Raw genomic sequence first — 6,000 nt, forward strand, 5'->3', positions numbered from 1 at the left:
TAAATGAAAAAAACAGAAATGAAAAAATGGGTAATTGTGCAGCAGCCCTCCATTTTCCTTTTTCAAACTTTGAGTTTTCTATTCCCATATGATGTGATATGAGGCTGATCTTACTGCTCAAAGTTTTCCATGAAAACAAAGTGGCCTGGTATGTACACTCCTTTAACAAATTACCAATTTGAATATAGTACTTTTAAAATCCCCAATACTACCAGCAGTTCATTTTCCAGTTCTCATCTGCATTGCTCCTTTAACTGAAGAGTTCAACCTTTCTTATAGAGCTTTAAAAAAATCCCAAAAATATGGATGATACCTCTTGATTTGAAGATATTCTTCATTCACTTTAACAATTAGTGGATCAGAATTTCTGTCACTATCTGTGGCAGTGCCTGGTCATGCAGCGGTTTTTCTGATGGGAGAGATGTAATAATGCAAAATTTTAATACATGTAGTAGAAGCACTTTTTTAGTAAGGTCATTAAGAGACATAACAGGCACATATGAATGCTGTTAAAAATCTCTGCCAAATTTTGTTTACTTAAGAAAAGAATGTTTGAGTCCATGGAAAAACAATATGAATATGAATTCAACTACTACTAAATTCCCTTCTCATTTGTTGTATATATCTTCCACTGTACATATCTTCCATGTCAGTAATTGTTCAGCCTGTAATCCCTAAAAAAACATCTGTGTTGGGCTTTATCTTAGCCAACACTATGCTGACCCTCATAATCAAGTCTTCATTTCCTCTCAGCTCTATTGTTTTAGCCTCACATTTGTTAATTAAATTAATTAATTCACTTAAGTTTAAAGCATCTATTCCAGCCTCAGGCTGCTAGTGGTTTCCTTTGAATTAATACATTGCATAAAGCAGGAGTATCTCCAGCCTTCCAGATATCACTTCACTGAAATTGGATTTGTTCCAAATTTAAAACTCTGCTGCTCGCTTCTTTATTTCCTGCCGAACTCCTCCCATGTCCTCAGTCATGAAATAAAACAATTTCCTTTTATGCTCCACTAGGGCAGTTTATCTGTTAGAAAAGGTTGAACCAACTTGAGGAACCACTGAATAGTTGACATTGCACAGTCAAGAAGCAGCATTGTGCCATCACAAGTCTTTCCATCCCCACTCGTTATGCTGGCGGAGAACCAGCACTGTCTGGTTTTTTTAAAGTTGATAACTAAGATGAGACAGAACCAACCTATCCTCTCTGTCCTCTCTGACAGGTTTCCATGCTTTCTTTGCTGGAGTAGATCCACAGAGACACAACAGGACTTTTAGCAGAAAACTAATGCTTTCATACTTATTCATTTCAGCATCTAGCTCAAGCTTGACAATCCCACAGAGATAATCACCTCCTCCTTTGAATCTGCCCTTTTCAGCTGCCTAGCTCCTCCCTAAAGTTGCTTCCCTAGCTCTAATAAGTGGATTTGTTCTCACATTTTCATGCCCTCAGAAAACTCTTAGCACACAAATGGCTAAAAGAAAAATCATGTCCCTCAAAAAGCATTTCTCTCCCTGGTCTATGGCTGTCACATCAGCATACACATGCTCTTAAATAAACAACATCCCACTCCCTGAGTCACAAAACTTCCCTGAACTCAATTACTCTTTCTGAAAGCTTTTCTGTAGCCTTCTGCCTTCTGACCCTACACACAGTCCTTATTTGCATGTAGCAATTGTATTAAGGATATGTGTGCTTTCAAGTTCTATTTTTATGAAGGATGCAATGATTCATGGTCCACAGACCATGAACAATTCACAGTTTAGTCAGCACATACAGTGTTCTGTAGAAAATTGCCTGTTGGATTGCCTTGTCCTAAGTATTATTGCTTGGCTTTATATTATTCTAAAAGACATCAAAATTCCTTGTAAAAAAATGCTGTTGTAGGGTTGTTATTTGTCCCATAGTACTTGAAACTGAAAAGGAGTCCCTCTGTTTGCATGTGAGGAAATGGAGAACTCGTGGTTTTTGCAAAACTGGCTTGGATGCATTATATACAGTTACCTCCAACAGCAACTACTGAAAAAGACTGTCAAACTCTGCTGCCAATAAGAAAGGATCTTGCAATTTATTTGAACATACAGTGTACCAAAACTTTCCTGGTTTTTGAAGCTGCAGGTAAAAGGACATGGTTCTTATGCTGTGGATGTGTAAACAGATAGGAGAGCAAGGGCAGCTAATGCCCAGAAAGCTTTCCCAAGCTGCATCACCATGCAGTCTTGATGTAGGCTTGGACTGAACAGCTTTACAGAGCCTGCTGGAGTACAAAGTTCCTTCCTCTGAAGCTCATTACAAAAGAAGAACCACAGGAAACTTCTGCACTTGTAGCCTCCTACTTTTTTCCTTTGTGGTCTGGCAAATGCAGATATTCAAATTCAAATCACTCATAAATGTCAAATGAGTTTTCCTGAGCTATTACATTTTTCTTTTTCCTTCCAGTCTGTTTAGTTTTTCAGATAGAGCATTTTACCACTACTTTTTAATATTAAATGATAAACCCACAAAGAAATGTAGCAGAGTAAAATGTGAAAATAATGTTATTAATCTGGATAAACACAGAGATTGATTATCAAATAACCTATTAAACAGTGTTTGAGCCAGGTTTGTGAAACATTTACTTTTCCTGACAAGAACTTATTGATGTGAACAGTATGGGATGCTAATCTGAAAATGAGGTCTTGCACAAACTTGATCATCATATTTATCATATTTATCATATTTATCATATACTTGAAAATCAAGGCATTCTTAATTCATTCTGCTTATTTATTTGATAGTGTGAAATTAGGAACATATTTTGACAACCATGACGGTTTTTATTTCATATCATGAATATTCATGATGAGTCACTGGAATTTTTTTTCAGAGTACAGTACTGAATGATAGATAATACATCTACTTCAGTGTGAATCCCCCACAGAATGAACCCATGAAATTCAACTTCCGTAGCTTTTTTTTTCCACAATAGATCACATTTTTTGGAAAAAACTTACAAAAATGGTGGAAGTCGGCAATAAAAATCCTTCAGAATTAAAATGAATGTTCACAACATCTTCTTTACAAAATCTGTTCCACAGAAGATATGTCATACCTTTTTTTCTCCTTTTTAAACACCACGTTATCCTAAAAAGATGTAGATACAGAAATAAAATTCCATATGATACAAACAGACTTACACTATTGTTAGAGAACCTGTGTTATAGTAACAGTTCCACAAACAGGTATATTCACATGGAGTCTGGAGGTAAGTGAAGGTGTAGTTGCAAATAGAGAACCAAAGTTTTCACCTGGATTATACGGTAGTAACAGAATTGAATCTTTTATTGGAACATAGCAAATAGAAGAAAATATCTGGGAAAAATATAGGAAGAAAAATTAAAATAATTGGTCTCCAATCATTGTACAAGCACCACCTTTATTTTACTTTGCCATCCAAGTATTTTCATTCTTGTGTATGTATGTTTTTTATTAGCAAACCCTAGAAACTTCACAGCTGCTACAAACCTATGTTGCTACAACAAAAAAAACCTAGCAAGTAACACAGAAGAATTCCCAAATATTTTACTTACCCTCAAACACACAATATGTATTTCACCATTGAAATGTAGCTGCTTATTGACATGGAACCTGGCAAATTTTCACTGAATGAAATACAATGCTTTAGGATGGGACATTGAAGATTTTTTCAGCAGGCAGAAATTCTGTGGGAAGTTTAATTTCCAAGGGTCAAATTTCATTATTTTCTTTTAAAGATTATGCTTATGTAGAGAACAATGAGATTTTTAAGATCCTCAAGTTTTAAGATCACCATAGTATATTCAGTAAGCAAATACTCATTGTTAGTGCTGACAGAAGCGAGATGACACTGTGGTCAACTCCCACCACATCCTGAGAAGCCTTCCATCTAACTATTGCTTAGCTGGTGGAATCCAACTTAGGGTATTGCACTATTTTTGAGCAATACAAGGAACTGAAATGTTGAATTTAATTTCCTGTTGTGGAAAGCATATTTTATCTGGAAAAATAAATATTATTGCCAATCTTCCCTGGTTTAGGATAGAAATTCCACTCTGCAGTGAGAAGAGATTTCTTCAAGATAACCTCACACAAACTTAGTGTTGCCGAGAGTAAACCGCTCTAGTCTACAGAGATCATGAAGAGCAATGAGATAGCTTTGGTAGATAGAAGTCACTGAAGCAATCAATATCTAAGGAAATAAATGAGCAGGAACTCTAGAAAGCACCCCAATGGACACTTTTGTCTAAATAAGTGTGATTGATGAATCAGCTTTCAAACTGAGAAGAATATAGAGATTTCCCACTGCCAGTCAGTCATATCATGTTTCTCCGCAACAGCAAGAACCTGGGCTTATTTTTATCCCCTGCAGGAAAGAAAACTGGAGTTGTTTGGGAAATTTTTTTTTTTGTCATGGGCTTCAAGGACAAAACATGGTTCATAGAGAATCCACAAGTAGTGGCTATGATTTAGGAAATAAGCATACAGTGCGAGATTGAAGATATTCAGACAGTACAGCTTTTCAATGAGAAGTAAGTTACTCTGGCTCATGACCACATTGACATTGAATATCTTCAGTCAGGGAGACTCCACAACCTCTCTGGGCAATGTGTTCCAGTGCACACTCACCTGGACAGTAAAGAAGTTCTTCCTCATATTCAGGAGGAATTTCCTGCACATCAGTTTCTGCCCATTGCCTCTTGTCCTATTGCGTCATGCCACCAAGAGGAGCCTGGGAACATCCCCTTGACTCCCACCCTTCAGATACTTAAAGAGATACTTAAAGACATGTATAAGGCCACCTCTTGGTTGTCTCTTCTCAAGGCTGAACAGGCTCAACGCCCTAGGCCTCCTCATAAGAGAGAGGTTCCAGTCCTCTCATCACCTTTGTAGCCCTTCACCAGACCACTCCAAAAGTGATGTCTCCAAGAGCTGTCTCTCTTGTACTGGGGAGCCCAGAACTGGACACTGAACTCCAGATATGGCCTCACCAGAGCTGAGTAAAGGGGCAGGATCACCTCCCTCAACCTGCTGTAAATACTCTTTCTAATCCTGGTACCTTAGGATACCTTTGTTTTTCTTGGATACAAGAAAGGCTCATGGACAGCTCGTTTTCCACCAGGACCCCCAGGTCCTTCTCTGCAGAGCTGTTTTCCAGCAGGTCAGCCCCATCCTGTACTGGTCCATGCAGTTGTTCCTCCCCAGGTGCAGGACTCTGCATTCACCTTTGTTGTATTTCAGATGGTTCCTCTCTGTCCATCTCTGCACCCTGTCAGGGTCCTTCTGAGGGGCTGCACAGCACTCTGAGGGATCAGCCACTCCTCCCAGCTTTGTCTTGTCAGGGAACTGAGGAGGCCTCTGCCCCTTCACCCAAGTTATTGGTGAAAAGTTAAACAATACTGGGAATAGCACTGAACCTTGGGGGACACCACCAGTGACAGGCTTCCAATCAGACCCTGTGCCACTGATTACAACCCTCTGGTATCTGCTGCTCAGCCAGTTCTCAAATCACCTCTCTGTCCACTCACCCACTCCACACTTCCTGAGTTTGCCTGTGAGGATGTTGTGAGAGACAGTGTCAAAAGCCTTGAAGTTGAGGTAGAAAATATCCATTGCTCTCCCCTCATCCATCCTGGTAGCTGCTTCATCGCAGAAGGCAATCAGGCCATCTAAGTATGATTTACTCTTAGTTAATCCATTCTGAATACTCCTGATCACATTCTTGTAATCCATGTGGATAGATATTGCCTCCAGAAAGAGACATTCCATCACATTTCCGGGGGTTGAGGTGAGGTGACTGACCAGTAGTTCCCTGTCTCCTCCTTCTTGCCCCTTTTAAAGACTGGGCTGACATTTCTTCCAGCCCTCAGGCATCTATCTTGATTGCCACGACCTTTCAGAGATGTTTGTGAGCAACCTTGCTATGGGTGTCCACCAGTACTCATTAATGGATCCCGCCAGGGACCGCGGACTTGTGGATT

Source organism: Prinia subflava, chromosome 1, assembly GCF_021018805.1.
Source record: "Prinia subflava isolate CZ2003 ecotype Zambia chromosome 1, Cam_Psub_1.2, whole genome shotgun sequence".
Taxonomy (NCBI): domain Eukaryota; kingdom Metazoa; phylum Chordata; class Aves; order Passeriformes; family Cisticolidae; genus Prinia; species Prinia subflava.